The following is an 11,067-nucleotide window of genomic DNA, read 5'->3' as shown; positions in this document are numbered from 1 at the left end:
CAAAAAATAAATAAACGTTAAAAAAAATTTAAAACATCTGTGAGCTCCATGCTGTCAAATCCAGGGTCACTTTTTCTTCCTTTTCTCGAAATTCCAGTTAGTCAACATCCACTGTGACATTAGTTTCAGGCATGCAATGTAGCGATTCAACCCTTCCATACCTCGCCCAGAGCTCATCATGACAGGTGCCCTCCCTGGTCCCCATCACCTGTTTCACCCATCCCCCCACTCCCCTCCCCTCTGGTGACATCAGTTTGTTCTCTGGGGCCAAGAGCCTGTTCCTTGGTTCTCCCCTCTCTCTGCTTGGCTGTTCTGTTTCTTAAATTCCACATAGGAGTGAAATCATGTGTTTGTCTCTCTCTGGCTTATTTCTCTTAGCGTAACACTCGCCAGCTCCATCCACGGCATTGCAAATGGCGGGATCTCATTCTCTTTTATGGCTGAGCACTATTCCACTGCGTGCATCCACCACGGCCTCTATCCGTTCATCAGTCGGTGGACACTTGAGCTGTTTCCATAGTCTGGCCACTGTAGATAGTGCTGCTGTAAACATGGGTCTCTTTAAATTAGTATTGTCATACTCTTTGGGTGAGTAGTGCGGCTCCCGGATCGTAGGGCAATTCTCTTTTTGGCTTTTTGGGAAGCCTCCAGACCGTTCTCCAGAGCGGCTGCGCCAGTTTGCACTCCCACCAACGGCGCCCCAGGGCTCCCCTTTCTCCGCACCCTCGCACCCTCGCCAACATCTGTCACTCCCTGCGTTGCTTTCAGCCGTTCTGACAGGCGTGAGGCGATCGCTGCCGTCTCACCTTCACTCGTCTCTGTGTCTGTCTGGATGGCTGCACCGCACACTTTCGTGGCTTTGTACCTTCCTCTGGTTGACTGTCTCCTTCTCCTCTGCTCGTGTTTTGTCCCGGACCGGCGCCCCTCTCTGCGCTTCCTCCCAGGTTCTCATCTGCCCCTGCCACTTTGTCAGCATGTTTACGGCACCCAAACCCACGTCTCCCTCCGCTCAGACTTCCCCTTGAGGCTCAGACTAATTTCCCCAACTACTCTGTTCTCTGAAATCTCCCACGTGGCCCAGAATTAGCTTGTCACCTCTCCTTCCACTGGCCCACGGGCTCCTCTTGTCTCAATAACATGGTCCCGTCCTGCGCCATTTGTTTCCACCCAGACCGCAGGCTGGTAAGCTCCTGCACCCAATTCCAAGGTGCATGTGTTGTGTGGGGGGAGAGTTCACACCAACGAGCAGTTCTCTGACATCAGCTGTTGGGGGGCGGGGATGTCACAATTCAACCGAATTCTGACATGAATTCTGTTCTCTCTGCCTGACTGCCTGCAGGGATATCGGCCTTGCCCTGCCCTCAGGCCAGGACTTACACCACTGACTCTCCTGTCCTCAGTCCTTTGGACCCAGACTAGAACTACACCACCAGCTTCCCAGGGTCTCCAGCTACACAACAGATTAGGAGACTTCTCAGTCCCAGTCACCTGGTGAGCCATTTCCTGAAAATAAAAGTCTTTACAGGGGCTTTCGGGTGGCTCAGTCTGTCAAGCATCTGACTTCAGCTCCCGTCATGATCCCGCCGTTCGTGGGTTCGAGCCCCGCATCGGGCTCTGTGCTGACAGCTTAGAGCCTGGAGCCTCGTTCCGATTCTACGTCTCCCTCTTCTCTCTCTCTGCCCCTCCCCTGCTCACACGCTGTGTGTCTCTCTCTCCCAAAAATAGATAAACATTTTTAAAAAAAATACACTGGAGAAGCCTGACCATGTCCTGTGAACCTGCGTTCTCGTCTCCATAATTGTTGCCAGTTCCCTGGGCCAAGGTCATCAGGAGCCCCCATCTGGAGCACTGTCTTCACCTGCCTCCTTACTGGGCTCCCAGCATTCAGTCTTGCCCCTCCCATCCTATTGCCACACAGCAGCCAGAACAATCTGCTTTATTTTATTTTATTTTAATGTTTACTTATTTTTGAGAGAGAGCACGAGCCGGGGAGGAGCAGAAAGAGAGGGAGACACAGAATCCGAAACAGGCTTCGGGCTCTGAGCTGTCCGCACAGAGCCCGACGTGGGGCTCGAACTCACAAACCGTGAGATCATGACCTGAGCCAAAGTCGGACGCTCAACCGACGGAGCCACCCAGGTGCCCCAAAAATAATCTGCTTTAAACATCAATTAGATTGTGTCCTTCCCCTGTTGAAAAAATGTCCTATGGCTTCTGTTAAAAAAGAAAATTCAATGGAGTAATTTTGTACCTCTAAGTTAAAAAAAATTTTTTTTAATGCTTATTTATTTTTGAGAGAGGGAGAGGGGGAGAGAGAGAGAGAGAGAGAGAGAGAGAGAATGAGCAGGGAAGGGCAGAGAGAGAGGGAGACACAGAATCCAAAGCAGGCTCCAGGCTCTGAGCTGTCAACACAGAGCCTGATGCAGGGCTCGAACTCACCAAGGGTCTAAGCCAAAGTCAGAAGCTGAACCGACTGAGACATCCAGGCGCCCCCAACAGAGTAATTTTGAAGACCTAATTGACGTTATTTAACACGGCACCCCACGTAGCAAGTAGATGGGAACCTTGGCGAGCTGTACAAAGTGGAAGGTCTTTATAGGAAGGAGGTTGGGACAAGGGCCTTATAAGGAAAAGATGAGAAAGGATTGTTTCTGGGAGATCACCACACACCCCCCCCCCCCCCCACCACCAACTTAGGAGGCAGGACAGGGGTTTTACTATGCAGCTTACCTCCTCTTTCTTTGGGGGATGGAGAAGGCCTGTGAGGGATTACCTCACTGTGCTTAACAGAAAATTCCTGACGGGCAGGTAAAGACCCGTATTTCCGGGGAAGGGTGCTAGCAATTAGGTTAGGTATTAAGCTCAGGTTTAGTGACTTGGCCTGGCCCAAGCAGTGCTATTTTGGGCCTGTGGTTTTCTTTTTAACACTTCCCACTCCGAAGGAAAGTTGAACTTCTCACCTGGGTCTGCAAAAGTCCTGCCTACCCCCCACGGCCTCTGCCATTAGTCTCCGCAAGGCACCCTGGGGCACTGTGGTTCTCCATCCGGGGCTCACTGGCCTACTTACCTGCTGTGTCTCCCCCACTCGAGTATAAGCTCCAGGAAGGCAGGGACCATGCCATTCTGGGTCACATTTTGTCTCCTGCCTCTAACAGTACCTGACACTTAGTGGATGTTCCATAACTATAGTTTGGACGTTAATGGATAGTGGATACTGCTCCCCAGGAAGACCAAGAGAGGCCGAGATCTTGTGATTCCAAGTGGTCGGGGTCCATTCTGTCTTCATAAAATACACACTAGACGCACAGGCTCCTAAGCTTATAGGAGCATTCCTGTCTTCGTTCCTGTTTTCAGGAATGGCTGATTCTTACAGGTTTGGTCAACGTCAAAATCTCAGTAACTCCAGGGACACCTGGGTGGCTCAGTCGGTTAAGTGCTGGACTTCGGCTCAGGTCTTGATCTCATGGTTCGTGGGTTCGAGCCCCGCGTCGGGCTCTGTGCTGACAGCCTGGAGCCTGCTTCGGATTCTGTGTCTCCCTCTCTCTGGCCCGCTCATGCTCTATCTCTCTCTCATAAATAAACATCAAAAAAAAATTTTTTTTTAATCTTGGTAACTCTCTCTCACACACAGTGACACACACAGACCCATATCGTATGGGTGCTTGTTCTCACAGTGCTCTGACTCAGCCCTTCATAAATCATGACTGTCTGGACATCAGCCAGCAGTGGAGAGACCGGAACAAAACGTTTATCTCTTCTTCCTGAGAACACCTAAAAGCGTAATCATGGGTTTCGGCTGTCCTGGAGCCCTTGGCCTGCTGAAGCTAGTCCTGCGCCTTCACACCCAGGGGCGATTTAAACCCACAGAATTACTAGGCGAAAATCCTCGGAGATTAAGCCTACCTGATTTGCAAGAGGGCTAATGATGTGAAATTGCCTCCCGCGTTTGCAGAACGTTCGGATCTGTAGACTGTCAGGTCAGGTGTAGAGATCACGGGAAAGAGAAAGGGACTGCCCTGAAATTGATGAGGTGCTGGAGGAGAAGGAAAAAATAGAAAAGTACAGCACAACCATCAGAAAGCGGGCCAGTCCGCCGTCATCCCTTCCTAGCGAAGGATGTCCATTTCTAAAACGTTCGCGGTCAAGTGCCTAAAACGCAGCTCTACTTTTTCGAGAATTTTCTGGCTGCCGCACAGACAGGGAGACCCACTCTGGTTACAGCTTTTTCATTTCCTTTGTCTTGGTCCCAGGGCTCCAGCGTCAACCCAGCTCAAGATGCTACGAAATCAGAAGCTGCTCCTTCTTCAGAAGATGGGCTCAGACCACCGCGTTTCTCACAGCGCAGTGAGCTTCCTCTGGCCCCCGTGCTACGGACATTCTGATGTTGGGAATCGCTCAGCCCAGAGAGAAGGATCTGGAATTGCGCTCTGACACTGTCCACTGATGCTCCGAGATGCTCTCAATTTACTGATGTGCCTGACGTCTTCAGCACGTGGAGAACTTTGCAATTGACAAAATATTCCCGTGTCTGATTTTCCCTTTGTTCATTTCAGTCCTTAGGCCGACATCGGCGAATGGGTGGATGAAGATATTTGTCTCCATTTACAGATTTAGAAGCAAAGCTTCAATTAAGTACCACTTACACCCACAAACATGCCTAACATTTTAAACTCTGACACCACCCAGCCTTGATGAGGCCACAGAGCAGCTGACATACTGCTCACGGTAGGGGATACCTGCAAATGTGATTTGGCATCACCTAGGAAATTTGAAGATGCACATGACCCGTGACCCAGCAATTCCAACCCTAGAATATATCCTAGAGATACTCTTGCACATGTGCCCCCAACAAATATGCCTAAGGATGTTCATGACATGGAACATCTTGGAAGCAATGCAGAAGTCCACCGGTGGCAGAACAGATAAGTAAGTGGTTGGGGTCCTATAATGGTAATGACAATCAATACATCCCAGTGGCGTGTAATTACACAGCTGATTCTAGGTACACAACATTGAGGAGCAGAAAACATGTGGTACGGTTCATTTATGCTAAGAACAAAAATAGGCAAAACCTAAAGGATATTTTGTGGGATAGCAGCATATGGGATAAAGCTTTAAAGAATTTCAAGAGAGTGTTTAGAACAAATCAGGACAGGAGCTAATCCCCCTGAGGAGCGGAGGAAGGGGACGGTAGGACAAGGATGATACAGAGGGCTTTGAAAAGAATAGCGTGCTTTTTCTTCAACTAAGCGGTGGGTTCCCAGGGGTCCAATATTTTGTCACTCTTCGGAAACACACACACACACACACACACACACACACACATAACTTTGTCAATAATGAATAAAGAATAAAAATAAATAGCATTCACATAAAACATCTAAAAATAATTGGAAAGTACAATTAAAAATCAACCCCATTCAGGCGCCTGGGTGGCTCAGTCGGTTAAACGTAAACGTCCGACTTTGGCTCAGGTCATGATCTCGCGGTCCGTGGGTTAGAGCCCCGCATCGGGCTCTGTGCTGACAGCTCAGACCCTGGAGCCTGCTTCAGATTCTGTGTCTCCCTCTTTCTCTATCCCTTCCCCACTTATACTGTCTCTCTCTCAAAAATAAATAAACATTAAAAAAAATCAACCCCATTTACAATAGCAGCAAAACCCTAAGGTATAACTATAAGAAACCATGTTTACAAACTCCCAAAATGACCCACACAATGGGAAGCACAGAGGCACTCTGCCTATGCTCTCAGCCTTTTAGGAAACATGGAGCCCTGCCTTTGGCCCCATTCACACAAGTCTACAAGGAAGGTGATACTGTGCACCGTCCAGGGAACGGGCACTGTCCAAAACAGAATGGCTACAAATGACACCACATCAACACCGGAAGAGCCTACAGTGCTACCCGGCACGCGGTTGGCGTTGTAACAAACAAGTTAAGGGCAAGATTCCTGCTAAGACAATTAACGTGTGTATAAAGCCTATTAAGCCTATAAGAGCCCAGACCGCTTCCTGAAGCGTGTAAAGGGCAATGATCAGAAAAAGAAGGAAGCCAAAGAGAGAGGTACTTGGGTTCCCCTGAAGCTCTAGCCTGTCACACCCAGACAGCCACGCTGCGACAGAACCGTGGAAAGTAGCCTGGGCTGCTGGAACCCTTTCCCTAGGACTTCATGGCACGATAGGTATAAAAAAAATAAGGGGTGCCTGGGTGGCTCAATCAGTTAAGCGTCCGCCTTTGTTTCGGCTCAGGTCATGATCTCACAGCTTCGTGGGTTCGAGCTCCACGTTGGGCTCTGTGCTGGCAGTGTGGAACCTGCTTGGGATTCGCTCTCTCCCTCTCTCTCTCTGTCCCTCCTCCATTTGCACTGTCTCTGTCTCTCTCAAAATAAATAAATAAACTTCAAAAAAAATGTTAAAAAAATAAGACCTTTGGACTGCAAAAAGTTTAAAAATTTTTAAAAATATTTATTTTTTGAGAGAAAGAGAGAGACAGAGCATGAGTGGAGGAGGGACAGAGAGAGAGGGAGACACAGAATCTGAAGCAGGCTCCATCTGGGCTCTGAGCTGTCAGCACAGAGCCGGACGTGGGGCTCGAACCCATGAACTGTGAGATCACGACCTGAGCCAAAGTCAGACACTTAACCGACTGAGCCACCCAGGCACCCTGTGGACTGTAGAAAATTTCAAAAAAAGAGTTTACAACATCATAGAGACAATACCACAATTTTATCAAAGAACATAAAAGAATACCTTATATAAATAGAGATAAGCTATGAATCTTAAATTAACATAAGTTGATCATATCCAGTGAACATCCCAACAGGACGGCTCTTGATATTATGAGCCTAAGATGTATAGAAAAATATAAAAGGTCAGTAAATTTTGAAAAAGAAGGATGGAGGGCAAGGGAATTTCTCTAACAGGTATCATGACTTGTCAGAAAGTCATAGAAATTAATGTGCTGGGATACTGCTGTAGAAGTAAAAATAGGTAAATGACCAGTGTGGAACAGAAGAGAGAGCCCAAAAAACCAAGTCATGGAAATGTGATAAGCTTCTGAGAACCCACGACAAATCAGTGGGAAAGTAATAGACAACGTGAGAAAAGGTGCCAGAATGACCCACATCCACTTAGAAACAATGGAAATTTGATCTCTTCCTTATACCATCCTCAAAAATAAATTTGAGAGGGTTGACAGACTTAATAAAGCAATATTCTCAAATGCTGAGAACACCTGGCAGAATGTCAGGAAGGAAAGGATAAGGAAAGAATTCTTCAACAAGACCCAAAGAGTGCCTCCGATACAGAGAAACATGGATGAACATGCTGTAAGGCTTTAACAGACACAAGAAACAGAGCTAAAATAAACCCCCGTGCAACGGGAAGCATCACGTGTTAACTCTGCCATTGCCTGTAAATCAATAACAAAGCGAGAGAGAAACGGACAGAACTGTGTGATCAGGAGAACATCACAATGGCTGTTTCACTATATGGAGAGATGCTGAGTGCGTTTACCGACCACAGGGACACATGAAAACTACAGCGTGGTACAATTTTAAACCCACCAAACAGGAAAAAGATACAGTCTCATAATACCAACCGCTGGTGTGGATAAGAAAAAGCAGGGATCCTTCTGTGCTGCTTACAGGCTGTGCACTGACACAGTGGTTTTTGAGAGCAGTTTCATAATAGGTAAAGCTCTTCCACTTCTGGGGACGTATGTCAGGCAAGTTCTCACAAGGCGATGGAGCGAGAATGCTCATTACTGCCTCGTTATTGGCTATGAGGGAAAAAAGAAAAAGAAACATCCGGACGGTCTTCTTGGAAAAAAAAGAAATGAATAAATTCTGACATCTTCATTCCGTGAAACATCACACTCCAGGAAAAGTGATGAGTCACATGCCCACGACACAACATGCGCTGATTGCAAAATCCATTGTCTAATAAGAAAACCGGGCGTGAAAGTAAATGTCCCTTAGGATATTTGTATATTTTTGAGACTCTCACAACTTCTCGGCGGCAGAGGAAGACGGACTGGAAACCCATCACATCCGTGAAAACGGTCGCTCCCGGAGAATAAGGAAGAGGAGAAACCGTGGGAGGGAAATAGGATTGTGACTTTATCAGTAACATTGGCTTTGTTGTTTGTTTGTTTATATATTTCTGGAAGAGCACAAGCAGCGGAGGGGCAGAGACAGGGGGACAGAGGATGTGAAGCGGGCTTTGCGCTGACAGCAGAGAGCCTGACGCGGGGCTGGAAGTCACGAACCGTGAGACAATGACCTGAGCCCGAAGTCAGACGCTCACCCAACTGAGCCACCCGGGCGCCCCAGTAACATTTGATTTTTTACAAACTTGAGTGCATGACAAAATGGTAACATTTACTAGCTCTGGGTGGTGGGTCCATGGTGCTTATTCTCTGTCTGTTTCCGATGTGTTTCGAATACTCCAGGACTTAAAACGCGAAAATAGCCACCTTATTCATTGGAATGACTCAAATCACCCTCCGGTAAATGATGTCATGATTATTCAGTTATTACCTTTTCCGCACTTTCCAACAAACAGTACCATTTCTTGCCGCAAACAGAAGAGCTGAACTTTCTGATTTTGCACAGAGCCGGACAGAGCTTTGCGGACAAAAGGATACTCAGAGAGGTTGGGTAATTTGCCAAAGGTAACCCAGCCAAGAAGTGGCAAGATTGGAACTCAACCCGAGGGTTCTGGATCCTGAGCCCAGTACTCTTTGAGGGGACTTTGCAGGGCTTGCACGGTGCCCGAGAAGGCGGAGGCGGAGACATTTGGTCATGAGGCTCGGAGAAGAGACTGGCCGGGGCTCAGGTACAGACTCTCCAAAGCCCGAGTACCCCCTCCCCAACCTCAGCTGCTGGCCTGGGGCAGGTGTCAGCACCCCACAGGGCCTGCATCCTGATCCACTCCTGGTACCAGAAGACGCCAGCGTGGGAGGCGCCCCTCCTGGCCGCCTAGCAGGATGTCATCTGACATCCCTACAGCACCCCCGCCTGGCCATCCCGTCTGCTCCCGAGAAAAGGAAGAGCAATAAAGACGGAAGGGTCTCGGGTCCAGGAACGATGCTCCTGACATCTTTGCTGGTCCTGGCATTCCGTCAAACGTCCCTCCAGCGATTTGTATCTTCCGTTCCACATATTTCCCATTCTGTGTGTTCCCTTCACTGGGCGTCTTCGATCACCTGCTGTGAGAGACGTCTGCTCCGGGGGACTCCGTGGGATGTTCCCAGCAGGCGGAGTCAGCCCTCCACTCATAGATCCACATTCCTAGGCCAGTTCCTCTGACCCCCCGCCCCCCGCCCCTGCCCTACATACTCTGGGTCTCCAAGACTTCGCCCCGTCCGCTTCCCACTTGCTTTTCGTCTCTCCCAAACCTCCTTCTCCGTTGTTCGGTTTCAGATGGAAGGTCCTGAAATGATTCGGCAAGTTCACACGCTCGTGCCACGTGTTCTATAAGAAATACACGCCGTTGTTTTGCTTAAAAGTGAGGAGACGGTTAAGCAATCATTACTGTAAAGTTAGACACAGCAACCCGTTCTCCCAAAGGCAGGTGGTTATGGGCCACTGTTAGCAAAGAAAATTAACTCCAATGTATGGTTTTGAGGCTAGAAAATTTGGGGGGAACCAGAGGACCACGGGGGCGAACCCGAAGCCCTGTTCTGGGGAGAGTCACCACCAGGATTTTAGCCCCCAGGGACACGGTGCTCCTGACCGTCGCTGGCCCCAGCCGCGATGAGCTCTCCTTTCCTCCTTAGCGGCCGTGCAGGCCTCTGAAACCTCTGAGACCTCTGAAACCTGCTAAGCCTCCCCCAGGTCTGGCCCAGACTCTGGGGCGGCAGCCGGGCCCTGGGGGTGCCATAAAGCTGCGTGGGGCGCCCCAAGGGCTGTGATCGCAGGCCCCCTATGTGGATTTACAGGCTCCCCTCATCTCTGGCCACAGGTTGTACCTCCTCTCTCCATTTTGTGTTTCAAACAACCCCGAGGCGTCTCCAGAACAAAACAGATTGCTCCCATTCTAAAGAGACAAAAGGGAGCCTTCGGAAGGGGAAGTAACTTTCCTGAACGTGCAGGCAGCCTGGCAGAAGCAGGTGGTTGCCCCCCCTGCCCCCCCCCCCCCCGCCAGAGGTCAGGGAGGGCTCTCCCCACCTGCACCTCTGGGCTCTCAAGCCGTGGAATCATCGTCACCCTCACGCATGCACGTTGTTAGATACCGTTTTACCATAAAGTTCTTTTGTGGCTCCTGTTCAGGAAGTGAAATGGTGAAACACGACCACTCCTGGGCTGGGGTGGGGGCAGAAGGTGGACTGGAGACACTTAACAAGGCCCTCCCTCCCTCCCTCCCTCCCTCCCTCGATGCTGCCAGCTCAACCTCTCATTACTCCTCCCTCAGGGAAGGGCAGATAGGATGAACCCACAGACTGTGCTCCGGGATCACACAGGGACTGGAGAAGGGAGGTAGGAGGGCACGTGACAGCTTTGGGAAAGCAGGGGGAAGGCCCACCCGCGGGCAGGAGCCAAGCAGTACAGACAGACAGCGCCAAGCAGTGATCCACCCATGGTGGACGAACCCTGGGTGCAAACAGAATTTCCTTGTCCGCAAGGCGCCCTGAGGTCAGGAAGGCCCCTAGACGAGAGGGTCTAAGAAGGAACCTGACAGTCAGTTGCAGGGACCAAAGACAAGAGATCTGGAAGGACGTGGGGGAAGAGAGCAGCCAGAGGCGTCGGCAGGATCCCCCCACCCCCACAGGAGCATCCAGTACCTTATCAGATGGCTTCGGGCAGGACTGAATACCACACACAGGGTAAGAAGATACCCTCTTGAGCCAGACTCCTGGGTTCGTACCTTAATTCTGTTCCTTACAAGCATCTCTTGGCCTCAGTCTCCACATCTGTCAAATGGGGTTCATAATAATCCCTACTGACTAGGGCTGTGCCAACGCTTACGTGAATGAGTGATCGCATGGGGAACAGCCGGAAAAGAGGCTGGCACATGGCGTAACATCAGTGATCAGTGACCTTTCAGTGAATGTCAGCAACTGCCTT

The sequence above is a fragment of the Acinonyx jubatus genome, chromosome B1 (assembly GCF_027475565.1).
Source record: "Acinonyx jubatus isolate Ajub_Pintada_27869175 chromosome B1, VMU_Ajub_asm_v1.0, whole genome shotgun sequence".
NCBI classification, from domain to species: Eukaryota; Metazoa; Chordata; class Mammalia; order Carnivora; family Felidae; genus Acinonyx; species Acinonyx jubatus.
This window is presented reverse-complemented; position numbering follows the sequence as displayed.